Genomic DNA, 15,742 nt, shown 5'->3' with positions numbered 1-15,742 from the left:
ACTATAATTATCAACTTCATGGTTTGTTATCTATTTTACACATCATTTCCTTAACTCTAATGCCATTCTATTACAGGCAATAAAACTGTTGTAACTATTTCTCGAAGAATTTTCTTAAGGATTGTCACAACAGACAAGCCTCGAATAACAGCCTAAAATACATAGCATATTTAATTGCTCCCACATATTCTACCTTTGCTTCGAGTATCACGAAATGTAATTAAATGGTAAGCAATACTTACAATAAAAATTCTTGATTATACATCGCGTTGTGGCCCAATGTTCATTCTGTTAAGCACTTCCCATTTGTACCTTAAGTCATGCATAGCAAATATCTTTGCTCACTGGCAGTGATGGTCAACAAGAAGCTTGATGCTGAGTAGTGGTAATGGATATCTGAAAACGTAATTTATTTTTAAACTAGTAACTCGTACTAATTTTTTAATGACCAATTCTGAAAATTAAATTAGTACTATCATATTCAGTACTGTAAAAAAAAGTAGACTGAAATAAACATTGTGAAAACTTGATAAAAGAAAAACTTACTTGGATAAAAGATGATACAATAAGAATCATGTATACAAGCTGCAATTAGAAAAAGGTTATTAGGCTGTAATACAATAGTTGCGACTATAAAAAAAATAATAATAATAAAGGAAAAAGAATCAGCTGAAAAAATCACCAGATTATTTAAGAATGTAAAGTAACATTTATAAAAAAATTGGTCATATACCAGAAAAAATGCAATCAACAAATTATGCTTTATATTAAAATTATTAAACATTGTAATAATACATCAACAAAATTATGTTGTATATTAATAGTATTAAAAAATGTAATAATAAAAGGCTGAAAGAAAAACTGGTTAGGCTGAAAGAAAACTGGATTAAAGCTGAAAGAAAAGGATTAGGCTGAAAGAAAATGAATTAATCTGAAAGAAAAATGAATCTGAAAGGAAAATGGATTAATCTGAAAGAAAAATGAATTAAGTCGAAAGAAAAATTAATTAAGCTGAAAAAATGGAATAAGCTGAAAGAATAACGGATTAAGCTGAAAGAAAAACTTATTAACCTGAAATAAAAATTGATTAAAGCTGAAATTTTTTTTTACCCAAAATAAAGACATATTGAGCTGAAAGGGAAAACATTTAAAGGGGGCAGAAAGAAATGAGTATTTTAAGGTCAAAGGTAAACAATGCAGGTGAATGTGAAGTCATGAGCAAAAATAAACCAAGAAACAAACATTAAATCTTCACGATAAACAATATTTGGTTACAAAATGCAAATAATTATTGTACATAGTATAATGTTTTTTTAAATTACAATTAAATGTTTTCATGCCACGGAAAATTAATTTTTTTAAAATACATTTATTATACAAAAACATGATCTTAAATGTACATAGCAAATTTATAACAAATTAAGTTTAACATTAAAAATATTAACTAGACATTGACAGTAGTGTAGTGAGGGAGTGAACAAATTAGTACTGGAAATAAAATTAAATAAGCTGAAAGAAAAATGATTTAGGCTGAAATAAAAACGGATTCTGAAAGAAAAACAGATTAAGCTGAAAGAAAAATGGATTAAAGCTGAAAGAAAAAAAAAGTTTATCCAAAACAGACATGTTGAGCTGAAAGGGACAATATTTATAGGGGCTGAAAGAAAAACGGGTTAAGCTGAAAGAAAAATGGATTAAAGCTGAAAGGAAAATGGATTAAAGCTGAAAGAAAAAAAAAGTTAATCCAAAAGATATATTGAGCTGAAAGGGACAATATTTATAGGGGCTGAAAGAAATTGAGTATTTTAAGCTCAAAGGTAAACAATGAAGCTGTATTTGAAATCATGAGCAAAAATATACCAAGAATAACATTAAATCTTCATGATAAACAATATTTGGTTACAAATTGAAAACAATTAATGTATATAGTATCATTATTTTTTAAATTACAATTAAATATTTTCATGCCATGGAAAATAACTTTTTTAAAATACATTATACAAAAATACGAGTTCAAATGTACATAGTAAATTTATAACAAATTAAGTTTAACATTAAAAATATTAACTAGACATTGACAGTAGTGTAGTGAGGGAGTGAACAAATTAGCACTGGAAAGGGTAATCAGAAATCAATTAAAATATTAATCATGGTAGGCTGAAAATTAATATTTAAAAAAAAATTATAGGGAAGGAAATACTTAATGGCAGTCATTAGGGCTAGCCAGTCATCGTAGACCTTTTAAAGCTACCAGGGTGATGGCAGCCGTTATGGCTACATAGGGTAGTGGAAGCCGTTATGGCTACATAGGGTGGTGGAAGCCGTTAGGGCTACCGAGTCAAAGAAGACCTTTTTCAGCTACCATGGTGATGGTAGCCGTCGGGGCCTTTTAATTAAAGCTACCCCGGGTTATGGCAGCCGTTAGGGCTACCCATGGTTGTTGCAGCCGTTAGCGCTACCAAGGGTGATGGCAGCCGTTAGGGCTACCGAGGGTGATGGCAGCCGTTAGGGCTACCGAGGGTGATGGCAGCCGTTAGGGCTACCGAGTGCTGACAGCCGTTAGGGCTACCCAGGGTGATGGCAGCCGTTAGGGCTACCGAGTGCTGAGAGCCGTTAGGGCTACCCAGGGTGATGGCAGCCGTTAGGGCTACCGAGTGCTGACCGAGGGTGATGGCAGCCGATAGGGCTACCGAGCGTGATGTCAGCCGTTAGGGCTACCGAGGGTGATGGCAGCCGTTAGGGCTACCGAGGGTGATGGCAGCCGTTAGGGCTACCGAGTGCTGACAGCCGTTAGGGCTACCCAGGGTGATGGCAGCCGTTAGGGCTACCGAGGGTGATGGCAGCCGTTAGGGCTACCGAGGGTGATGGCAGCCGTTAGGGCTACCGAGGGTGATGGCAGCCGTTAGGTCTACCGAGGGTTAGGGCTAGGGTGATGGCAGCCGTTAGGGCTACCGAGGGTGATGGCAGCCGTTAGGGCTACCGAGGGTGATGGCAGCCGTTAGGGCTACCGAGGGTGATGGCAGCCGTTAGGGCTACCGAGGGTGATGGCAGCCGTTAGGGCTACCGAGTGCTGACAGCCGTTAGGGCTACCCAGGGTGATGGCAGCCGTTAGGGCTACCGAGGGTGATGGCAGCCGTTAGGGCTACCCAGGGTGATGGCAGCCGTTAGGGCTACCCAGGGTGATGGCAGCCGTTAGGGCTACCGAGGGTGATGGCAGCCGTTAGGGCTACCGAGGGTGATGGCAGCCGTTAGGGCTACCGAGTGCTGACAGCCGTTAGGGCTACCGAGTGCTGACAGCCGTTAGGGCTACCCAGGGTGATGGCAGCCGTTAGGGCTACCGAGTGCTGACAGCCGTTAGGGCTACCGAGGGTGATGGCAGCCGTTAGGGCTACCGAGGGTGATGGCAGCCGTTAGGGCTACCGAGGGTGATGGCAGCCGTTAGGGCTACCGAGGGTGATGGCAGCCGTTAGGGCTACCGAGGGTGATGGCAGCCGTTAGGGCTACCGAGGGTGATGGCAGCCGTTAGGGCTACCGAGGGTGATGGCAGCCGTTAGGGCTACCGAGGGTGATGGCAGCCGTTAGGGCTACCGAGGGTGATGGCAGCCGTTAGGGCTACCGAGTGCTGACAGCCGTTAGGGCTACCCAGGGTGATGGCAGCCGTTAGGGCTACCCAGGGTGATGGCAGCCGTTAGGGCTACCCAGGGTGATGGCAGCCGTTAGGGCTACCCAGGGTGATGGCAGCCGTTAGGGCTACCCAGGGTGATGGCAGCCGTTAGGGCTACCCAGGGTGATGGCAGCCGTTAGGGCTACCCAGGGTGATGGCAGCCGTTAGGGCTACCGAGGGTGATGGCAGCCGTTAGGGCTACCGAGGGTGATGGCAGCCGTTAGGGCTACCGAGGGTGATGGCAGCCGTTAGGGCTACCGAGGGTGATGGCAGCCGTTAGGGCTACCGAGGGTGATGGCAGCCGTTAGGGCTACCGAGGGTGATGGCAGCCGTTAGGGCTACCGAGGGTGATGGCAGCCGTTAGGGCTACCGAGGGTGATGGCAGCCGTTAGGGCTACCGAGTGCTGACAGCCGTTAGGGCTACCCAGGGTGATGGCAGCCGTTAGGGCTACCCAGGGTGATGGCAGCCGTTAGGGCTACCCAGGGTGATGGCAGCCGTTAGGGCTACCCAGGGTGATGGCAGCCGTTAGGGCTACTGAGTGCTGACAGCCGTTAGGGCTACCGAGGGTGATGGCAGCCGTTAGGGCTACCGAGGGTGATGGCAGCCGTTAGGGCTACCGAGGGTGATGGCAGCCGTTAGGGCTACCGAGTGCTGACAGCCGTTAGGGCTACCCAGGGTGATGGCAGCCGTTAGGGCTACCGAGTGCTGACAGCCGTTAGGGCTACCCAGGGTGATGGCAGCCGTTAGGGCTACCGAGTGCTGACAGCCGTTAGGGCTACCGAGGGTGATGGCAGCCGTTAGGGCTACCGAGGGTGATGGCAGCCGTTAGGGCTACCGAGGGTGATGGCAGCCGTTAGGGCTACCGAGTGCTGACAGCCGTTAGGGCTACCCAGGGTGATGGCAGCCGTTAGGGCTACCGAGTGCTGACAGCCATTAGGGCTACCGAGGGTGATGGCAGCCGTTAGGGCTACCGAGGGTGATGGCAGCCGTTAGGGCTACCGAGGGTGATGGCAGCCGTTAGGGCTACCGAGGGTGATGGCAGCCGTTAGGGCTACCGAGGGTGATGGCAGCCGTTAGGGCTACCGAGGGTGATGGCAGCCGTTAGGGCTACCGAGTGCTGACAGCCGTTAGGGCTACCCAGGGTGATGGCAGCCGTTAGGGCTACCGAGGGTGATGGCAGCCGTTAGGGCTACCAAGGGTGATGGCAGCCGTTAGGGCTACCCAGGGTGATGGCAGCCGTTAGGGCTACCCAGGGTGATGGCAGCCGTTAGGGCTACCGAGGGTGATGGCAGCCGTTAGGGCTACCGAGGGTGATGGCAGCCGTTAGGGCTACCGAGGGTGATGGCAGCCGTTAGGGCTACCGAGGGTGATGGCAGCCGTTAGGGCTACCGAGGGTGATGGCAGCCGTTAGGGCTACCGAGGGTGATGGCAGCCGTTAGGGCTACCGAGGGTGATGGCAGCCGTTAGGGCTACCGAGGGTGATGGCAGCCGTTAGGGCTACCGAGGGTGATGGCAGCCGTTAGGGCTACCCAGGGTGATGGCAGCCGTTAGGGCTACCCAGGGTGATGGCAGCCGTTAGGGCTACCCAGGGTGATGGCAGCCGTTAGGGCTACCCAGGGTGATGGCAGCCGTTAGGGCTACCGAGTGCTGACAGCCGTTAGGGCTACCGAGGGTGATGGCAGCCGTTAGGGCTACCGAGGGTGATGGCAGCCGTTAGGGCTACCGAGGGTGATGGCAGCCGTTAGGGCTACCGAGGGTGATGGCAGCCGTTAGGGCTACCGAGTGCTGACAGCCGTTAGGGCTACCCAGGGTGATGGCAGCCGTTAGGGCTACCCAGGGTGATGGCAGCCGTTAGGGCTACCCAGGGTGATGGCAGCCGTTAGGGCTACCCAGGGTGATGGCAGCCGTTAGGGCTACCCAGGGTGATGGCAGCCGTCAGGGCTACCCAGGGTGATGGCAGCTCTTATGGCTACCCAGGGTGATGGCAGCCCTTTAGGTGAAGGGCTCTTCATATTCATTCCGAAACGTTTATTCCACACAAGTCAAATTATGACATTAAAAATTATATTCACAAAAAAAAAAAAATGCATTCAACGCGTACGGATCACAAAGCGCCAAAACAATGTAAAGATGGTCGTAGGTCATAGATGAAAAATCAAAATTTCTGAAGATATTACTATATATAATCACCAACCTTTCGCCAGGTGCACTAAGTAGTACCGAGTGTCTTACTGTCTTCCTGAGGCTGCGAAGACAAACTTTTCTGGAAAGAAAACGAAAACGTATTAAGACTTGTCAGTTATCTTACACATATTAAGTTGGTTCTAAAAAATTTAATATGAAATAGTCACCGTAAAGATGTCTGGCTAGCATATAGCAGCGCTGTATGACCCTTGTGGGTTTAGCGCATTTTGATAAGCGTAATATATTTATATAAATAATTTCTAGACATACAAATTATATAAATCATGCTATATATATTTAACACGCTCAAACATGTATAATTATATTCACAGAAAATTTAACTTAAAGCCAAATGTTTGCGCACAACGTACATATTTTGGCGCCGTCTTAGTTACACTTGTGCAATGTGCACATTACACTTATTTTTGGCGCCAACTCTACGCTGAGCAACATTTATTTCACATTTCTGGCGCCAACTTTTATTTTGCTCAACATACATTTCCTGTTTTGGCGCCAATAACAGTGCTAGCGCAAAACCCGCAAGAATTAATTATCTTTAGGGGAAACGCTAAACCAGTAAGGAGCATAAAACTCCTGGAAAATGGAAAGCCAATGATCAAGCTAAACGGGTAAAACAAGTCCAATGCCTCGGATCAAGAGCCATATTTTCCCTCCAATGCAATGGGTGTGAATAACAAAAGGGCCTTTTCCAAGTGGTGGCCCGGCTTTGGCTCCCTGTCGAGGGAGTGTCTGAGACCCAAGTCCCCCATGGGAGGAGGTACATGTACCCCCTCATCGTTGGGACCAACTGTCCCCACGCCTAGCCACATTCCCCGCCCTCACGGGGCTCGTAGGGAAAAGCTAGGCCTCTCTGGTCTGCCATCCCCGCCTGAAGGGGGCTAATAGGAACGAGTCTTGTGAGCTGCAAGCTCTGGCACAGGCACCTACCCTGCCCTAGAAGAGCTGGGCATGGTGTCGATGAGCAGTGTAAACCCGCAAGGATCACAGTGCCTCGGCAACTGGAATTATTCAGATACAAATATTCTGCCCCAATTCCATGGATCAAGAGCCTGTCATCGTGGTCAAGGCATTTCACCAGAAGGGGGTGGCCGTACTAAGGGAGCGTCCTTTATACAATCAACACAATATTTAAATACCGTCATAAAATGGTACATTTATATATATATATATATATATATATATATATATATATATATATATATATATATATATATATACAAATGCCATCACACTGAAGTACTGGTATATATACAGTCACACGTATATATATACATATATATATATAGTATATATATATAATGTTATAAAGTTGAAAGTGAACATAGAAAAGAGTAAGGTGATGAGGGTGTCAAATGATTTAGATAAAGAAAAATTGGATATCAAATTGGGGAGGAGTATGGAAGAAGTGAATGTTTTCAGATACTTGGGAGTTGACGTGTCGGCGGATGGATTTATGAAGGATGAGGTTAATCATAGAATTGATGAGGGAAAAAAGGCGAGTGGTGCGTTGAGGTATATGTGGAGTCAAAAAACGTTATCTATGGAGGCAAAGAAGGGAATGTATGAAAGTATAGTAGTACCAACACTCTTATATGGGTGTGAAGCTTGGGTGGTAAATGCAGCAGCGAGGAGACGGTTGGAGGCAGTGGAGATGTCCTGTTTAAGGGCAATGTGTGGTGTAAATATTATGCAGAAAATTCGGAGTGTGGAAATTAGGAAAAGGTGTGGAGTTAATAAAAGTATTAGTCAGAGGGCAGAAGAGGGGTTGTTGAGGTGGTTTGGTCATTTAGAGAGAATGGATCAAAGTAGAATGACATGGAAAGCATATAAATCTATAGGGGAAGGAAGGCGGGGTAGGGGTCGTCCTCGAAAGGGTTGGAGAGAGGGGGTAAAGGAGGTTTTGTGGGCAAGGGGCTTGGACTTCCAGCAAGCGTGCGTGAGCGTGTTAGATAGGAGTGAATGGAGACGAATGGTACTTGGGACCTGACGATCTGTTGGAGTGTGAGCAGGGTAATATTTAGTGAAGGGATTCAGGGAAACCGGTTACTTTCATATAGTCGGACTTGAGTCCTGGAAATGGGAAGTACAATGCCTGCACTTTAAAGGAGGGGTTTGGGATATTGGCAGTTTGGAGGGATATGTTGTGTATCTTTATATGTGTATGCTTCTAGACTGTTGTATTCTGAGCACCTCTGCAAAATCAGTGATAATGTGCGAGTGTGGTGAAAGTGTTGAATGATGAAAGTATTTTCCTTTTGGGGATTTTCTTTCTTTTTTGGGTCACCCTGCCTCGGTGGGAGACGGCCGACTTGTTGAAAAAAAAAAATATATATATATATACACATATATATATATATACATATATATATATATGTACATATATGATATATATATATATATATAAATATATATGTATATAATATATATGTATATATACATGTATATATGTATATATATATGTAATGTATATATTTTTTTTTTCTTTTCAACAAGTCGGCCGTCTCCCACCGAGGCAGGGTGACCCAAAAAAGAAAATCCCCAAAAAGAAAATACTTTCATCATTCAACACTTTCACCACACTCGCACATTATCACTGTTTTTGCAGAGGTGCTCAGAATACAACAGTCTAGAAGCATACACATATAAAGATACACAACATATCCCTCCAAACTGCCAATATCATATATATGTAATATAAATATACTATATATATACATCATACCACCCAGGGAGGTATATATATATATATATATATATATATATATATATATATATATATATATATATATATATATATATATAATATATATATATACCATCGACATAATATATAATACACATCATAAAATACCAAATGTAGTCACAATAAGTAGTATTAGTACTATATACCATTATACCACATTAAAGTACTAGTATATATACCACATTAAAGTACTAGTATATATACCACATTAAAGTACTAGTATATATACCACATTAAAGTACTAATATATATACCACATTAAAGTACTAGTATATATACCACATTAAAGTACTAGTATATATACCACATTAAAGTACTAGTATATATACCACATTAAAGTACTAGTATATATACCACATTAAAGTACTAGTATATATACCACATTAAAGTACTAGTATATATACCACATTAAAGTACTAGTATATATACCACATTAAAGTACTAGTATATATACCACATTAAAGTACTAGTATATATACCACATTAAAGTACTAGTATATATACCACATTAAAGTACTAGTATATATACCACATTAAAGTACTAGTATATATACCATATTAAAGTACTAGTATATATACCACATTAAAGTACTAGTATATATACCACATTAAAGTACTAGTATATATACCATATTAAAGTACTAGTATATATACCACATTAAAGTACTAGTATATATACCACATTAAAGTACTAGTATATATATTCCGTGACAAGTATATATACCATTACATTATAGTAGTATATATTATCACATTATAGCACTACTGTAAATACCATCATTAAAATAGAATATGTAGTTATATATATAATATTTACCTTAAGTGTAGTTGGTAGAGCAGCATCACCACGGGGGGGGGTGCAGTCTTCCTGAAAATTAAGAAAAATCACATATCTCAGAATTTTCGTATATTTCTTGCATGTTTACCTCTTCAATTATAACTACAGTGTGTACACTACATTGCTGAAGTATTTTGAAGTGACAACGACCAGTTATTTAAGAGAAATTTAGGAAAAAATGCTTACCGAAGCAGCGAGGACCCGCCTTCCATGATCTCCTGGGAGCTAGTGGGGGAGATGGCGCTCCCGCGCTACTCACCCTCCCAAAATTGTGACGTCAGAGATTTCTAGCACTCTGATTGGTTGATTCATAGCAGCTGTATGATTCCTCATTGGCTGGCTGATGGTGGGATCAGGTCGAGTTAGATTTCCTCATGTCGTCCAAAAAGAAAGGTTTTAATTGGCTGAATATTCGCGCTAAAAGAAATAATTGAATTCTGATTAGTAGCGGCACAAGTGATAAAAACTTATCAATTATTAACGAAGAAAGTTAGCGCCCATAATGCTAATCTTTTAGTTTAAATCAATATTCTAAAATCAACTAAAAAATCTCAATGAACATGTGTTTAGTCAGGGATTAGCAAGAAATATGATATTTAAATAAAACTAAAACATTATGTCATCATTATTTAGTGGAACCTTTGAGATTAGAGATAAAATTGCTGGGGACTTTATCCTAAAGGAAATACTCTTATTTAATATCCCGCCAAAAGGGAAAATTCTTTGTTGTTGGTGGATGGCTTTTGATCCAAGGAATTGGAGCCGTTATTAATTCTCCATCTCAAATTTGATTACCTTAAAGTGATCTTGACTCACGATAGACAGGTGACATGCACCATTAATGACCTAATTAACCATTAACTAAGTATATGATTCTTACGGGTTTACCGCAGGTGCACGGAGGTTAACACACAGGTACCTATTTACTACTAGGTAACAAGGACGGCAGGTGCACGGGAACTAACAACCAGGTACCTATTTACTAATAGGTAACAGGTGCAAGGAGACTAGCACCCAGGTACCTATATACTACTAAGTAACAAGGACGGCAGGTGCACTTAGACTTAACAACCAGGTGCCTATTTACTACTAGGTAACAAGGGCAACAGGTGCAAGGAGACCAGCACCTAGGTATCTATTTACTACTAGGTAACAAATACATCAGACATACTGAGAATAACACAGGTAACTATTTACTACTAGGTAACAAGGGCAGCAGGTGCACGTACTTTTTTTTTATATTTTATTTAAAACAATACAATACATTAAATAGATAAATGAACACAGTATCAATTCTTACACAGAATTATAAATTTCATTGTCAAAAGCACACAGACGTTTAACTTTGTGCTGACACAAACTGTCCCTCATCACCTATGCATTATATCCCATGCACCTATGTTAAGCAAGATTTTATTTAAATTATTATTATTATTATAATCAAGGGGGAAGCGCTAAACCCGGAGGATTATACAGCGCCTGGGGGGGGGGATGTGGAAGGCATTCAGGCTTAATTCGGGGAACTGGAGCACAGATCCAATTCCCTAAATCAAGATCCCCTCACCAACATCAAGGAACCTTCCTTGAGGGGGATTTTATTTAAAACAGTACAGAACAGTTAATAAATAAAATAATACAAGACCTCTCCGGCAACATATGTGATAACCTTCCATCGCCTAATGAACCACACAACTCCGTGTGGCTTCCAACACCCCCCCCCCTTTTACCCCCCCTATTCTAAATCAAACAGGTTTACCACAGCTCACGGACATATTGACATATATACATTAAGATAACAGTTGTCATGCTTGTCCACAAAGTGTATTAAACGACCACAAGACTGCCTGAACAGTGTACTAACAAGAGTCATGGTTTAGATATATATCACAACAAACATTACATTGCTACAACATAAAAGGCATGTAGCACACATAAGTATTTCACTACAGGAAAGACACATATCCTATAAATTATCACCAACACAAACGTGTTTGAAGCCTCATCCCCCCTTGCATGTCCCACCCAAACCTATTCACAACCAAACATACAAATTATACAGTAAAAAAAAAAGAATACAACATCGTAACACCTTGATACAGTACATGTATATACACAACCCATTTCACAAATATTCTCAAGTAATTACAAAGGGTCTGTCCTTGTGCATACAAGAGGCCTCATAACAGCAGGTCCTGCACAAGTAACACTACCAGTGTTTTTATACATTGTGTATGCATAGGTATAAAATACATACCCAATACTTGACATAGAACATAAGGATGCTCCTCAAACCTCCACCATACAGACCCCACCCACTATCATACAACATATATTCCAAGATTCATACACACAGCACCAGCATACGCCACCTCAACCGCACCAGCGTACCTTAGGCGCACACAGGCGCAGGCAGCAACACCTCTAACCAGAACCTAACACTACTCATACTCCACAATTTGCAGACACAACTGAACAGCACATATCAAGCAACTTTCATCCTAACACTGGGCACATGCCCCTCTCTCAAGGAGCACGCTATCTGGTGCTCCCAGACACACACGCCATTAACCGTCGCTGCCATCAAGCAGCAGACCTCATCACACCTTCTACGATTATTCCCGCCCCTATCTAAAGCCCCCCTCACACCTGGCTAAGGTTTCCTCCCTCGCTGCCCCACTTGTACTTTTGCATGCCCACTTGGGCCCTGGGGGCCACATTTGCCATGCTCTCCACGCACGACACCCGTGCCACCTGGCACCACCTGCTGTCGCTGCTCACCTCCACTAGCACACCGCCCCCCATCTACCGATGCTTTCTTCCCTGTTCGTTGAGCCGGCGTCAGGACGTCGTCAGAGTCCGACATTGCTGCAGCCCTCTTCCTCGTCCCAGCGTCCTCCTCCATGTTTGTGACCGGATCGTCCACACGATGAACCTCCACCACCACCTTCGCCTCTGCCTTCTGACGAGGGGGTCACCACGTCCCCGCCAGCCCCACCAGCACCAACAACCTCCTCCTGCTGCTGCTCGACCGCCACAGACACGATCTCCGGACTGGCCGTCATCACAGCCGGGGAGACCACATCCGTAGATGAGAACATGGTATGCAAAACAGACGCTATTGTCGCATCCAAGTCCTCCACTTCCACCGTCACCTGGTCCTCCCCGGAAGCCTGCTGTACCACCGGCGATGCAGGTGACTCGAGAGACGACAGCTCCAGATTCGATACCACCACTGGCTCCTCAATCTCCTCACTCCAAAGCCGACCGTGGCCACCATCTCCTTTTCGTCCATGTATGGGAGCCTCCTGCCCATCGTCATTCGTTGATCCACCGGCCGGCCTTCTGGCCTGCCCGCGCTGCCCACACTCTACTGCCATATGATCATATTCACCGCAGAGGCGACACGTCCGTCGTTGACCAGCATAAGACACCATGACCTGTGTGCGGAAGTCATCAAGGTACACATACGATGGTATGGCCTGGCGTAGAGACATCTTAAGGGTAAACGAACCGTCTGGGAGACCAGCATACGCCCCAGCCACCCGCATGCCTTGTTTAGCCATGTGTATCACTCCGTATCTTCTGAAAACACTGCGGAGATCCGTTGCATCGGCCTCGAAGGGCACATTGCGCAGTTTCACCCACGTATATTGTCGAGAGACATCCACCATACGCACATGCACGTCAGGGGACACATCTACGCAGAGATCTTGGAATTGCTGAACCAGCTGCTCGTACACTGGCTCGTAGAGTAGTTTTACAAATATCCGGTATGCGCCATTTAATGCCACACTGTACAAATCCTTGTCCGCAATACCATAAGTGTCACGGATAATCTTAGGTAGCAAAACTTGTTCATTCTCAGACGTAATCGCCCCCCGAACAAGCTGTATACCAACGGTATTCACCCGCCTCCTCACGCTGAATACCATGACGTCACTGGATAGCTTGCTAGACTGTCAGCAGAGAGGTATGAGGCACGTCCACACTCCCTGGCAGCTAGGTCGCGAATGATGCATGTACTAACACATTTACCTATTTAGTACTAGGTAACAAGAACAGCAGGTGCACGAAGTGGAACACCCAGGTACCTATTTAAAATATATAAACGGTAGGTGCATGGAGTCTAACACAAAATTATCTGTTTACTGCTAAGTAACAAGGTCATCAGGTGCACAGGGGATAACAAACAGGTACCTATTTACTACCATGTAACAAGTGTAGCAGGTGCACGGAGGCTAACACACGGATGCCTATTTATTACTAGGTTAACATGGACAGCAGGAGCAAGGAGGGTAATACCCAGGTACCTATTTAATACCACGTAGCAAGGATGGTAGGTGCATGGAGGTTAACACACAAGTACCTGTTTACTGCTATGTAACAAGGGTATCAGGTGCACGGACGATAACACCCAGGTACCTATTTACTACTAGGTGACAAGGGCAGTAGGTGCAGAGGCTAACAAACATGTACCTATTTACTAGGTTAACTTGGACGGTAGCCTGTTGCTCGGAGATAGGTCATATATTAACGGACTAAGGATCGAGCCTTCACCCACTATCCTTGCACCTCTAATAAACCACATGAGTTTAGCGCTTCACGATATTAAAAAATACAACCCGTCTCTGATAATACAACACTAATACATTATTCTGAATTTTTATTGTTTTTGATCTAGGGGGTCAACCCCCCTCCCCCCTTACACTATTATTACAGTTATATTATTATTATAATCAAAAAGAAGCGCTAAGCCACAAGGGCTATACAGCGCTGCAGGGTAGGGAAGGAAGCAAGGGAATTGGATGGCAGAAGGGAGGGGGGATGATCAGCAGGTTACAGAAAACAGCGGGGCAGGGGATAGTACGGGGGTAGAGGGTAGCAAGAGATTGAAGTAGAAAGGGCTGAAGGTATCAGAATTTGTGAAGTAAGTCAGTTGTTGTCAAAAAGTCAATGAGAGAGTCCGGATGAAAGGTGGGTCCATCAGCGAGAAGGGAAGGTAAAGAGAGAGCAGCGAAGCGAAAACGACGACAGAGGTAAATTCTGCATGCTCGTTGATAAAGTGGGCAGTCCAACAGAATGTGGCTGACTGATAATGGAGCTTGGCAATTCTCACAGAGAGGAGCAAGACGCCTCTCCATGAGATATCCATGAGTAAGACGAGTATGGCCAATGCGAAGACGGGAGAGAGTAGTTTCCCAACCTCGACACTGGTGATAAGAAGACGGCCAGTAACCTATACTCGGTTTAATAGATTGAAGTTTGTTGCCGAGCATAGTAGACCAACGTTGTTGCCAACGGGTGTGAAGGTGGGAAGATATTGCAGTAAAATAGTCCGTAAATGGAATACCTCTATAAGAAACTGGTAGGTCATGTACTGCTGACCGCGCAGCAGTGTCTGCCTGTTCATTGCCCTGTACGTCAACATGACCAGGGACCCAACAAAAAACAATATCTTTATGCTTGGTAAAGATGCGGCGTAGCCAGAGTTGGATATGGAGGACTAAGGGGTGAGGTGTATCAAATTTTTGTATAGCCTGTAAAGCACTAAGGGAGTCTGAGACAACCACAAATGATGACACAGGCATAGATGCAATACGGATAAGTGCTGTAAGGATGGCATATAATTCAGCAGTAAAAATACTAGCCGAAGATAGTAAATGCCCTTGTACGACGCTGTCCGGAAACACTGCTGCGAATCCTACGCCGTCAGAAGACTTAGAGCCATCTGTGTACACAGCAATGGCATGAGAATGAGAGTGAAAGTGGTCAAGAAAAAGAGAGCGGGAAGCGACCGTAGACAGTTGGGCTTTCGAGCATGGGAGGGAGAAAGAACAGACTCGAACAGCTGGAACTTCCCAGGGGGGTAGGAAAAAGTGAGATGCTACATGTACATAGAAAGGTGGTAGTTGAAGAGAAGACAAGAGCGAATGAAGGCGAAGAGAGAAGGGACGGAGTAAACAGGGGCGGCGAACAAATAAAGAATGTCTACTAATATCAGTGACCATTCTATAAATGGAAGGATTGCGGAGATCATGAGAGCGTACATAGTAGCGCAGGCAATGGGCATCACGGCGATCGGATAAGGATGGAACGTTCGCTTCTGCATAGAGGCTCTCGACAGGGGAAGAGCGAAAAGCACCAAGGCATAAACGTAATCCTTGGTGATGAATGGGGTTAAGGCTAGAGAGAGTAGCAGGAGATGCCGCTGAATAGATCTGGTCACCATAATCAAGTTTCGATAAAATAAGGGTGGAATGTAGGCGAAGGAGGGTTCGACGATCAGCTCCC

The 15,742-nt window shown here is 44.2% G+C and overlaps 1 long non-coding RNA gene across 1 annotated transcript; it reads right to left on the bottom strand.

Moving 5' to 3' along the window:
- Positions 1-5,542: 5,542 nt before the first annotated feature.
- LOC138855071 (uncharacterized) lies at positions 5,543-9,805 on the bottom strand. The gene is made up of 3 exons (XR_011394218.1): positions 9,638-9,805; positions 9,431-9,481; positions 5,543-5,928 (listed from the first exon to the last, which is right to left on the bottom strand). It is a non-coding gene; the product is annotated as an uncharacterized lncRNA (long non-coding RNA).
- Between the last annotated feature and the right edge of the window lie 5,937 nt (positions 9,806-15,742).

Source organism: Cherax quadricarinatus, chromosome 80 (assembly GCF_038502225.1).
Source record: "Cherax quadricarinatus isolate ZL_2023a chromosome 80, ASM3850222v1, whole genome shotgun sequence".
Taxonomy (NCBI): Eukaryota; Metazoa; Arthropoda; class Malacostraca; order Decapoda; family Parastacidae; genus Cherax; species Cherax quadricarinatus.
Note: the sequence above shows the minus strand (reverse complement) of the source record. Positions and strands in the feature narration are given on the sequence as shown.